At 40.5% G+C, this 13,199-nt stretch overlaps 1 protein-coding gene across 1 annotated transcript in view; it reads left to right on the top strand.

Annotated features, from left to right (window-relative positions):
* The first annotated feature begins 2,110 nt into the window (after positions 1-2,110).
* Positions 2,111-13,199, top strand: part of PKIB (cAMP-dependent protein kinase inhibitor beta) — a 54,754-nt gene continuing 43,665 nt past the window's right edge. The window contains exon 1 of the mRNA XM_084285025.1: positions 2,111-2,212. The gene's annotated coding sequence lies outside the window, so the exon portion shown is untranslated. The remainder of the gene's footprint in view (positions 2,213-13,199) is intronic.

Genomic DNA, 13,199 nt, shown 5'->3' on the forward strand with positions numbered 1-13,199 from the left:
CTCACAATTTCATTAGAAGCTTCATTGGGATTTAATCTTTTATTGCATTCTATCAAAAATATCCAACATTATAAAGAAAGGCTTGGAATGAATATTATTAAAGTACACTAGGATTTTTTCCTAATCTTCCAGATGTCTAAAAATATAGAGACTGCACAGAGTTACATCACAAGTCTCTTAGCAAGGCTTTCAGATATAAAATCTGTTTTTCAAGTGACATTGATTTTGCTATAAAGAGGAAGAAAATGAAACTAAATGAAAGAAATAGCAGTTTATAATGAAGAAAGGGAAAAGAATCCCTGTTGTGGTTCTAAGTGGACTGCTCCATGTCCAAGGCATGCCCACAGTAGTCGATCTCAGCTGCCTTGAAAACAGCTTTCCATGACTGAATATCATTGAGGCAACTGATTTGCTCCTTTGCAGAAAGGTTTCTTCTCTCAGTGTTGCAGTAGGAACATGCACATCCCTTAAGAACAACTTCTTACCTATAGTAACCATCGCACTTAACTTACATCTGTGGTGAGTCTGGGCCTGATCAGGTGTCTGAAGGGCCCTAGGCCAAACAACACATGCCAAATCCAGCCTGTATGCAGCAGACACTGGCTGCAAAGGGAAAGGTGAGCAGCATCTTGGACTACCTCAGAAGTAAGTTCTACCACTGCATCAGTCTGAAGCAGTACACAGGTTCACATTAATATTACCAAGCTAAATCCATTAGTACAGCATTTTGGCACTAATATCTGTAATGGGGGTGTGTACAACAGTTGGGTGTATTCTTCTTTCCTCATGCATCCTCAAGTAAATGATGTACCACAGGTTAACAGCACCCTGAATTCCAGTTCCTGCAGCAAAAAATTGAGCTCCTGAGTGCAAATCGATCATATAAATACTGCCCTCATGGGCAAGTAACTGCAGTTTCCCCTTATCTGAATAAATCTTTCCTATAATCCAGAAAATTAAAAATATCTGACATTTATTTTAGTCATTTAACTAAAAATAGTAGTCATGCGGGTGTTTTTTGTTTTGTTTTGTTTTGAGAAATCAAACCAAATGCCCAAATAATAAAATAAATGACAAAGGGACTAATCATTAAAGGTTATGTGTAGTATGTTATAAGGAAAAATATTTTGGAGTGTAGAGGTATGACTCTAAACTAGAGCTCTTTAAGAGGGATTTAGAAAGGTCTAACAAAAATGCAAGATGAACAACCAATTCTAAGCCATGCACTGAGTTATTAGGTGTTTAAAGTTTCCTCTGTAAATTGAATTACTATAATAATAAGGCGTAAAGAGTTGTGACAATGGACCCCAAGTGTGCTAACTCACACCAGAAAAATGCAAGTAGGGAAGTTGCAGGAATTAGGTTCAGCAATGCCAATTTTAGTTTTGAGATAAATAGAATTCTAAACTTTCTACTGTCTTTATTTATTATCGTAGATAATTATGATGAAAAGCTTGACCTACTTTGTAGGGTATCCACTGAAAAAGAAAAAACAGACAGGTGTGATACCCATTCTTAGCTGAATCTGTGCAGTTCTGAGAAATGGGTATGAATGGAAAATAACTCTGGGGTGTTGTCCATTTGGGACTTTGGGACTACTGGGGTTCCCTCATCATTTTGCTATGACTGGATCTAGGTAGATGACAGGATTAAGGCTCAGATAAATCTGTATCGGCTGTAATGAGATTTCAAAATAAAAAATGAAAAAAGGATTTTCAGACGAATAGTCCAGAGCCCTTTGGTACAATGTACAAACTATGTCAAAATCAGTTCCTAAGATGTCGAGGTTATTTTAAAAGCCTTCAGAGCCTGTGTGCACGAAACATTTTCCCGGTGGCCTCGGCTGCGGCGGAACCTCCCCTTAACCCGAGTGTTTCCAGCGCCGCGCCACGGCGGGGCCCGGGACCGGCCCGGGACAGGAGCGGTGGGGCCGGGCGCGGGGGGACCGCGGCCACCACGAGCTCCGTCACCTTACCGCGGCCACCGAGGGCCGCCCGCGGTCGCCACCAACTTCTCAGCGGCGGCAGCAGCAGTAGCTCAAGTTGGCAGCCGCCGGCTGCTCGCCTCGGGCAAGAGCGGGAGGGCGGCCCAAGCTCCTCTGCTGGCGAAGCCAAAAAAAAAAAAAAAAAAAAAAGGGAAAGAAAGAAAAGGGAAAAGGGAGGAGGAAGGCAGAGGAACGACAGAACGGCAGACAGACGGCGGCCGGCTTCAGGTAGGTGCCGTCCCCTCCCGCCGCCATCAGGGGCAGCGCGGGGAGACCGGGGGCTACTGGGGACTACTGGGGGACGCTGGAGGCTACTGGGGGATGCTGGGGGCCGGCTTTTTGGTGTTTAGTGGTGTTTATGGGAGTGGTAGTGCTCCGGGAGCGCCTGGAGAGGCTGCGAAGAGGAGGCATCGCTGGGCTGCGTCTCGTCGGGGGGGAGCTGAGTTGAGGGGCTCCCGGGGCAGGCAGGCAAGCAGGGGTGCTCCGGCCGCTTTTCTTCGCCCTCCTCTCTCGTACTCTGTTCGGGCGGCACAGTTAAGCAGCGCTAAGGCCACGGGAAAGTAGCGAGTGGGAATAAGCGGCGTTATTCACATAGCCGCACTGCTCACTGATGTTAAAGTACATTTCTGACAAGTCAGGTCTGTGCTTCATGCTCAAAGTCGCACGGGCAAGAGAACGAAGTAACGTGGCTTTTAATTTGTTGATGCAAAAGACAGTCCTGGAAAATTAGTTAAAATACATCCTTGACTTTCATCTTTCTGTAATTGTAACAAAGTCCTTACAGGGACAGGATTTTGACCACTCACAAGACAAGAGTTTTTCTTTCTGTTTGCAACAGTGTTGCCAGTGAGGCAGTTTTTCTTAATTCAGTTCCTGTGGATGCTCTTCTCCATCTATTAAAAAGTCCTTTGTGGGCTCTGAAGAGCAGGCAAGGGCTTTTAGGGAAGGAAGAAGTAGAAATATATTCCTGCAGCAATACCCAAAGTGCTGATGTACCCTACATGCTGTTTGGTTGGTACTGGTATACCAGATTCTTAAATGATTGAGTTTTTGAAAGTAGTGAAACTTTTACAAGAAAATCTGAGCTGACTTTTTGGGCAGCATAGGGAGGAATTGTGAATGTGAAAATATATAGGGTGAGTTGACTTACCCATTGTAACTTAACCACCTTTTGTGCCTAGCAAAAAAAAAACAACAAAAAACCACATCAGAACAGAGACCTGAAAACATCTGAAATAAAGGCCATGACTCTTTGTTTACCTTTCCTCACTGAAGAAGTCATAAGGATGATGATGGTCCGGTGTTTTGGGTTTTGTTTTTGTTTTTAGCTTCAATTGCCAATATTCTCTTTGAAATGATAAATGTCTCTGTTACGATGTTTGTGAAATGTTACATTGTGGTTGATAAAAAATGCTTATATGGAGGTAAAATAAATTGGAATGTCACTAGGGATATCCAAATAACTTCTAAAAGCAATCACTTCACCATTAGAAAGTTTGGTTCCATAGGTGTTTTGAAATAAGTCCTGTTGGAATAGAGACCTGTCAGACTATGTCAAGATAGTAACAAATTTAAGCAAAGCAACAAAACATGCTTGGGAATGCTATGAAAATATCCATGGAGTTAAAAATCATGACAAATGTAAAAATATTAATGCAAATCATGAAATAGAAAATCTCTTAGTATATTGTTAATGTCTGGAAGAGCAAAATTGTTGCTTTGTGTCCATTTATTGATCTATTCTGTTCAAATAAGGTTTATTGATAGTATAACGATGAATGTTTTTAGTGCATCATTCAGAATGTACCTCTGTTCTTTTGTTTCTAAAACCTGGGATCAGTCTGTGAGGAATCATATGTGTACTTTACTTCATAAGCTAAAGATAGTTCTCCTGGGTAACTGTACACTCTCTAAACTCCTGCCAGGCCTTTTCCTGGACTTTATTGATTTCTCCTTCTGGTGAAGATGCTCCAGGACCTTGCTGACCTCTCTTTTGGGGAAAAGTGAGTCTTCAGGGGAGCAGTGAGGGAAATTTCTGTGCTCTCTCCATATCTTGAGCACCAAAGAGCCTTCATTCACTGCAATGTCTTCCTAGCATCTTCCTTGTTCTCAAACAGTTTTGTGAGCAGTTAAACAATTGAGGATTTAGAATTGAGCAATAGCTTACAGCAGCATGAATTATTGATGTAGTGTTTTTGATTTGACACTTGCTACTGTGTCATGTTGATTCAACTCGTATTTGAGTAATCTCAGGCAGTGAATTTTCTTCAGAAGATATGTAATGAAGTCATCGCCTTCTGGAGAACAAGGCAGCACACGTGAGTATCAAATGTGCCAGGAAGACAACAAGTCTAGCCATATCCCAAAGATGAATTTGTCATTCAGAAGTCTGGGATTCTCAAAGCTTGCTGATGGCCTGATTTATTCCACTGTTTGACATCCAGGCTGGCCTCTCAGACCCATGGGTTTGTTTTGCTCCAAGACTAACTACCAGCACTGAAAGGAGAAAATTACAAAAATAAGTGAAAGTGATCTTTTCTGATAGAAGTATTTGAATAGTCAAATATCTGCTTTAGAATGAATGAATGTTCTGGCATTATTTTTTTTATGGATATGGAGATCATCCAGATTTTCATTGCAACTTAAGAGTATTGCTTAGCAGAAATTCTAAGAAGTCAGGAATACTGATCTATTTGTGAAAAACTATAAAATCTGGCTTTTCATACATAAAATAATATATTGTATACTAGACTTGATAATTCTAGAGTTTTCTCAATTTGAGGTTTCTCTATGTTATTTCTTCCCTTCTGTCTTGAGTATATTTTTTGACCTGGTTTCCTACAGAGATGAAGCTGAAATAATAATGCTGTCCAACTGATAGCTCCTCTCATTGTCCACCAGAAACTTTTTTTTACCCCTGGGGATAAATTTCAACCAATATAAATAGAGGAGTAGAGATTTCAAAGTGATGACATTCTTACAAACCTCAAGACTGCTGGTGACCAGGGAGATAAGAGAGATGATGTTGATGCCCCTACTGAGGGGAGAGCAGTAGCAAGCATTCAGCTTATTAGACATTAGAAAATTCATGTGGGTACTCCATAGGATGCTGAACATCCTAGCTTTTGCTACTCACAAGGTTGGTGATTATAGTTTTCAATTTCTCTGCTCCTTGGGAGTGCACAGTCTCTAGGAGGTTTTGATCATGCCTTTTCTCCTCCATAGTTGGTTCAAAATAAACTCTTATCCTGAGATGTTTCTGGTAATGAGATATATGTAAGTGCTGCTGTTGTTCCTTGACTTTATAAACTGACCTGTTGCTTTCCTAACCCATAATTTAATACTTCTCAATGCAGGTCGATAGCTGACTGTGCAGTAATTTTCTTTTCTTATCTTGCCCCAGTGCAAACACTTGATTGCTGTGGTCACAATAAAATGTACTTTCTTCCAGTCAGTTTCTCTGAATTGCTTACAAGTTTTTGATTAGGTTGTAATTTGTTTCCTTCCGTCACTGCTGTTTCTTCTGCTTACAGCTGAATCCAAACTTTCTGTTCTGCTTTCTCTTCACAGCATGGTGTCATAACAATGTGTGTGTCATGACAAGAGAAGGATAACAGGATAATTATTAAAATGCATCATAAGTTTATCTAGCAGGGACTTATGTTCTGATATATAACTATAGTTAAGAGCTATATTTCTGCACAATTGTCCATTTTCTCCTTTATTGCCTTTCCAACATCAATACCATCACAATACTTGCCTTTTGTCTCTCTTTTGTTACCTCTCTAGAAAATTCTTTTGGGTGTTTTTTTAGAAAGTTTTGATATAGTTGATTTGTTAGTGTTCTCCTATTGTAAAAATCATATCACCTGGACTTACTGCCTGTGCATGAACATACATAAAGTAAATCAACTGTGTAGAGCACTTAGTGGTGTTAATTTTTTGTCAAATATTCATCTGCATTCAATGCAGGTGCACCAAGCTCTCCTTTACATATTTCAGAAATCATTTAAATATTATTAAAATCTGCATTCCACACTTGGTACAGAGCATCATGTTCATATAGTGATTAAATTTAACTCTATTCTACCAGCTTAGGAAGAAGGAGGCACATAAAAATACCTTTTTCTATGGGAGCAAGAACGTATGCTGGTGCAACATCTTGCCCTACCCCATCTTCTCATACTTGCACAGAGACAAACAGCCTTACCTAAACCCTTTTCAAGGATCAGGATCTCCTGGCTCTTGCCTGGCCAAGCCACATGGCACAGCCTGCTCACCTCCTGAGGCAAGGCCAGGCACAACCACTCTATTCTGGTCTTGTCCCATTTGGTTGAAGAGGCTTCTCCCACAGCTGCTTCTCACACCCACCCATCACCAGAAGTTGCTGCTCTCTCAGAAGCACAGGATGTAGCAGCATATGTAGGTGTTACCCGGTCTGTTTCAGTTAAACTGGATCTGGAGGATCTTAAAAAACCTTGCCAGTGAAAGTGCTTAACCTGAATCTCTTTGGCAGATCTGTTAGGGTGTGGAAACACCTGGGGTTATGTTGGCAGGTCTAGGAAGGAAGGGCAGTGACATCCTGCAGAGAAAGGGAAACATCCTGAGGGCATTGGCCTGGGTTTGGAGGCCAGGAAAGTGGGTTGTGGTGTGAAAGCCAGCAGCTGGGCTCAGAGCAGCCTTTTAGCTTGGTCAGCTGCAGCCAAAGCAGCTCAGCTGACTTCAGCCTAAAAAAAATCCCTCAGTGTCAGTGAGGGGAGGTGATGGTTCTGCTAAATTGGTTGTATTTCTGTTGCATGTGGGAAGATGTGTACCTTGAGCAATCTTTGAATGTGGAGCTGTGTCAGATGTACCCAGGCTAGGGTGTTTGGACAGGAGGTGTTGCAGCTAACTTGCCACAACACCATTATTGCTGAATATCTGCAGTAGAAGCTCTCCTGCATGTGCTTTCTTTGATACATAGCACAAATCTTTCCTTGCTGATTTGAGAGATAATGGCAATTCTGTACTAGACTGTGCTGCAAGGATGCAGCTCTTAATGAAAAATCTACAATTTTGCTGTGCTCTCCTTAGGAGGATCCCAGCGAAGCAATAACTGATCAGAAAGCATTTTTTTCTTTTTTATTTTTTCCTTCTGTAATCCGGATTAAGCAGTATTTGCTGTGTATGTAAAGTTAGCAACATGCTGTCTTCCTCTCTCTTTGCTTTTCCCTTCCTGTCCACATAATGCATCCGAAAGAGGAAGGTGAAGTGGGTTTGTAGCCCATGTTTATGTCTGCAGATCTAAACACACTGATGTAGGACAGGGGAATGAATAACATCAGCCAATTTCTAGCCTTAGTGGGCAAATAGGCCACCTTTTATGAGCCTTTTTATGAACCTTTAGAACTGGTTTACAACATTGAGAAATCACAAGCTTGTCAATAGGCCCCTGAGCAACCTGAAACTGTGTTCAGTAACGCCACTACAGAGTTGTTGAAATGTCCTTGGAAGACATGTTAAATTCAGCACCTCTTAGGTAGAGGCAGCTTCCTCCATTTGAACCCCAGATCCCTACTGTTGGTATTGGATGGGATTGCCATTAGGCACCTCTGTTTCTGTGAAAAGAGGCTAGTAGGTCAACAGAAATAAGTATAGAAGTGAATATCACTGTAGCACGCAAACCATTTTTATAAGACAAAACCAAATGCCTTCAGATCTCTGGGTTTGGTCTTTATCATTATTATTCTTAATGGAGCAAGACAACTTGGAGGATACCTTCCCCATTACTTTGAGGCAGTTCTAAATACAAAACATTTAGCAGTACTTGTGTGATAAGTCTTAAAAGACAAAGAAAACACAAAAACTTAAAATAAGGAAAAGGAAGGAGGAAATTTCAGTGTGTATGTCCAGAACCCTAGTAGTACTGATTATTTATAGTTTCAGGACTTTATTGCATTAAAGCTTGTAAATCTTCACCATGACATAACATATCCTGAAACCTCTTGGTGTTGTCTTAGAAGCTCTGTTGATATCAGTATTTTCATATATGCTATAGAAAATACCTAAAGTGTATTTCATGATGTCTATACTGATTAAGGAGGTATTGGGGAAGCATTGGGGAGGCAAGGACAATCCCCAGACATGGACTGTATATCTCGAAACAAGACACTGAAACTCATGATAAGGAAGCGGCAGACGGACAGAGAAACAAACGTAAGGACTATAAATCTCAAAACTGGACATTGGAATTCATTATAAAGATACAACAAACGGAAGAATTGGCAACAACCAGCTCTCGCAATTAAGAAACATGCCAATTCAGCAGATTCCTGACCAAAGGTGAAAAGTACACTGTGAGGAAGACTCGGGGTCTTCCTCCCAAAGACCCCTGCCCACGTCCCAAAGACCCCTGCCCACAATTCTTGGAAGGCTCTACGCAGGCGCAAGGTGCCAAAAGGCTAATTAGCATGAGAAGCGAGGGAAGGCGGGGATAGGTAATGCATATGTATAGGTGCTTGTAGAATATTGATAGATTGATTGTATAAATTCAAGACTGCTTTCCGCTTTAGGTATGCACGATAGGTGGAGAGATCCCCCGTGCATCCAGCGCTGCAATAAAGAATATACCACTTAAAGGAATTTTGGCTTCGATCTTTGAATCAATACCATCATTTGGTGACTGAGATACTAGACAAGCATTAATAAACCTCATGCAACTCTGTATTCTGTCTGGGTAATATATTCCTTTCTACTCAGACTTGACATCTCCTTTCAATTCTGTTTTGCCTAGCTTTGAGTCCTGTGCTATTTGTATTCTCTAGCTAAAAACCTCACCCATTGATAAGTATGATGTCTTCATTACAAGGTATTTTCTTAGACAGAATCAGAAGTGTTGGCAGCTGGTACATATTTCGTACATATTAATGAAAGTGCTCTGTCACATACTACTGTGTGATGCTAAGGAGATTATTGTTAAGGTGAGTATATATGTCCTCCTTCTTCCTCACCAAAAATAGCTATAATTCTTGGGCAATATGTGGTATGCTTTGTTCATATGTAATTACTAACTATAAAGTTAGATGTTAGAGTCTTTAATTAAGAGAGTGTCCATTAAATAGTGTTGGCAAGATTTGCTGTGTAGGTACATGTATTTTTATGTGGAGAACTTGATCTCTTCTGTCTGTTGTGGACATGGTTTGGTTAGATATGAATGATAAAGGGAACAGAAGTTGGGAAGATGGTGTCTAGAAGTTCTGTCTCTGAGTGGACAAGCAGTTCTGAAGACAGTATTTGAAATGTAACTAGAGTTTCCCCCATGGTACCATACAAAGAGATGCCCAATACCTGAAGTATATCTATATTTCTCAGGGCTTAGGCAGTTTTGAATAGCACTGTTAGATTTGGCAGATGGTGTGACAAGATGTTGGGCAATCATATGGCACTTCATTTAAATTTAAATCTAGGGTATAGTGGGAGTGCTGGAGCTTTTCCGCTGCTGAATGAATAAAAATCTGGAGGATTGGCTTTATATACTGTCCTTGGAAAAAAGGGAAAGCGTTCTGGCATTGAGGAGCAGAATAGAGCTCTGTGTTTCTGTTGCCACTTTTCCAGAGCAAATGGGATGCTCTTACAGAGAAAAACTGTAGTTGGATGATGAGATGACAGGACAGGCACAGCGATTTGCCTGCAGTCCTGCCTGTAGCAGAGCCTTGCTTGCATGCAGGAACACAGCTCCACCCCTGAAGCAAGGAGTCATGGTTCTGTAGCCCAGTTCGCCAGGGCTGTCAATGTCAAAAAAGGATGCACTTCCCCCTGGGGGAGAAACAAGAGTACCTAGAGCTCATAGGACATCAAGAGCATGATGGGTTAGGGCTGTAGCAGCTGCCCTGTGAGGAGATGCTGAGGGACAGGGACTGGCCCAGCCTGGGAGAGGTGCTGTATAAGAAGTAGCTGGGGAGACAAAGGGCCTTGGCTGAACACAGGGAGGCTCAGAACGGATTCAGGGAGAAACTTTCTCCCCATGGGACAGGCTGCCAGGGAAGGCCACTGGCACAGTTCTCAGGGTTTCTACCCCCAGTCCCACACAGCCCGGAGTAGCCCCTGCCTGACTTCAGCACTGAGCCTGCTGCCTGTTGGAACGGGGACATACCAAGTGCCCAGCCAGGCACAGCTGTCAGGGATCCCATCATCTGAAGTTCAAAGCTGAGCCTTTGAGAAGTTGCTGTTAAGTTTATATTACCATCTGTGCATGAAAAAAAAATGTAATGGGGAACAGGAACCCTAATTTCCCAGACTAGAAGAAAGCCAGTGACAAGTACCTTTAATAAGAAATAACAAATAGGCACTTAAACAGCATAGAGTTTCACAGTCCCTGTCTTTAAGAGATTACATTATCAATATATTTAATATGGCTAAATTCAGTTATGTAAAATCATTTGTAAATGTGCTGCACGTGCTCTGTTTCAGGCTTCAAGTCTAATTCAGTTAGCTGCTGCCTTTGTTGACCTAAGAGAAGCTTTCTCCAAGGCACAATGTGGTATTATGAATAGGCAGGAATTTCTGTAAACATGTTTTGCTTAAGTGTTAGCATGTGATACTTATGGTCTGCAATCAGAAATGAAACACTAATCCTATTGCTTTCTTAGAAGACGGCATCGCTTGTAATGGCGTGATTTTGAGGCTTTGAAGAAAAAGGTCCCTCAGTGGGGTTAGGTCCTTTGAAATACATTTCCTGTTTTTCTTCTTGGAAACCTCAAATATTAGAAATTCTACACCACCATCCTTGTGTTCTCTTTAAGTGTCTTCTCAGAGGAGCTGGAGTGCAGTGAAATCTCATGATAATGAAGTCTCCAGAGAAGACAGCCACTCGCTAGGCTGTTATTAAGACTGTGTCTTGCTTCTGTTTAACACATGCACGTGTGCACATGGCAAAATAAAAGCAATTGTTTCTAAAACAGACATAGTCTCACTTAAACAAACATAAAGCAAAAAGCTCCTTTCAGTGTTGTCAAAGTTGCTTCATAAACAGTGATTGCACATATGTTCCCTGAGTAGTATAAGGTTGTTTGCATTAACAAGCCAGCGGTGCTTTCAACCACCTCCTCACTTTTCCCCATCATTACTCAGAAATTGTCACTAATGGTGCTTGCTGTTTACAGTGGAGAGCTTAAAAAAAGCTTAAGAAGATGAGTGCATGAGCAATATTTTTTTTTCTTTCCCCTTGAACTTTCATTTGTTTACTGGAACAGCTAGAATTGTGAAAGGAATTGAATTGAAGAAAAATCTCTCCTGATTATTAATGGATAGTCCTTTTATTGATGTGGTTGTAAACTCTCCACTTGAATATGGAAGTCTCATTGCACAGAGCCAGGGTTTGATGCCTTTATGAGGAAGAGGATGATGAGAGGATGACAGTAGCTTTTGCTGTTCTGAATTTGGTAGTTTTATCTGTGATAGCTTGAAGAGAGTATACTTGCTCTCCATGCAGTTCTTTTTATTAATGGATTATCTCACTTTTGTGTACCTTTGCTCCTTCCGGACTGTCATTACTTAAAGCTAGCTGGAAGTAGCACTTAAAATAGAATAAATGGGATGATGTTTTTCTTAAACAGATTTACCAATAGAGCCAGTGTATTGTTTCTGTTCTACCAAGTTTTGAAAGAAAAATAAATAAATACTAATTAATTAAGCTTTACTGGTTATAAAAAATAATGCCAAATGGAAGCTTACTTGCTGTAATCATATTTAAGTAGAGACAATTGCTTGTTTTGATTGAACTGTAACAATTCATGCATCTTGCCATGGAAATTGAATGCTATTATAGAAACTCATCTATTTTAATGGAAATAATACAACCTTCAGCTGTATAGTCACTGTGTTAATTAAGTGACTGGTTAATAAGCCGGCCTTTGTAGACAGTTAAATTATGTCATGCAAAGAAGGAACAAACTCATTTGGAGACTTCTTTAGAAAGAATTAGTAATTGGTAAAGCATCTACAGAGTGTAGAAGGAAGCTGAATGAATGTACCCAGCTGACCTATTTTGCAACTTCACATGAAGTGATATGTACCTCTTTTCACATCCAAACAATATAAATTAAAACTTTGCACCATAATGATATGGAAAGTTGCTTGTTCTTTAAACTTGTATAAAAACATATAACTTTTAAGTTCTATTGCTTAAAATTAAATGCAAGTTTATATTCTGGAAAAAAAAAAAGTGAAAGATGTGATGCAGAGATGTACTTTTTTTTTTAAAAAAAAAGGGAACTTCCAAAACATAATTGTTTACTCAGCTCTTGCTGTAAGTATTTTGCTGTGAAAGTTTCCTAAGCACTCATTATGAAATGGTCATTCTTTAATTTTGTATCTCTTCCTTATTTCAGTACTTTGAAAATATATATATAATTTTCTTGCCTAGAACTTAGAAAGTATGTAAGATTAGAGCTGAATCAAAGCATATATATATATTAGAAAAAGTAAATTCTGAATTTGGACCATGCAGGTACTCTCCCCACCCCCTCTCCATCCTCTGATTTGGTTTTGGTTGTATTTGATTAAAGCCACCAAAAAGACAGAACTTTGAGTCCAGGCTTTTCTGCAGACCTGCCTCTGTCAGGGTAGGAATGAATGCATTTTTTCCTGCACTACACCTGGTTGAAAACTGGAGAACAGAGCTAACAGCTGGTCCTGTAGTCTCTGTAGTGAAGGACATTTCCTGCGATCTCAGTTTTCTTGTTAAGGCTTTCCAGTGGCAGTATTTCTTAAAAGAAGGAAAGTGGGGCTGACAGGTTTAGCTACCATCTGATGTGAGTCAAAGTGTATGTATAAATGGCAGCTGATCTGTTGTGTCTGTGATGAATGAGGCAGCCCAGCAATTTAGGCTTAGAAGACAAGGAGAGCCCAGTAAAGATGAAGTGTAATTACCATTTGAAATTAAACTTCTCTTATTTGTTCAGGTGTCTTACCAGGAGCTGTGAGGTCAAAAAAACTCTTGCCTAATAGCAAATAAATGCCAATATACTTGGTGCTTTCCAGAGCTTGTGGAAAGCTCAGGCAAGTGTTCAATGTAATAGGTCTGATGCTGAATTAGAAGGTACAAGTGTTGTTAAAAGAGGGATGAACACAGGGGAAAGATATTTAATCACATTGTCCTTGTGAGAGGAAGAATTGTGTTGCTGAGGTGCAAGACACCCAATCTCTTGATGAGAAGCTTGTAAGCAGGTTGATAAGG

Source organism: Netta rufina (genome assembly GCF_964035555.1).
Source record: "Netta rufina genome assembly, chromosome: 3".
Taxonomy (NCBI): Eukaryota; Metazoa; Chordata; class Aves; order Anseriformes; family Anatidae; genus Netta; species Netta rufina.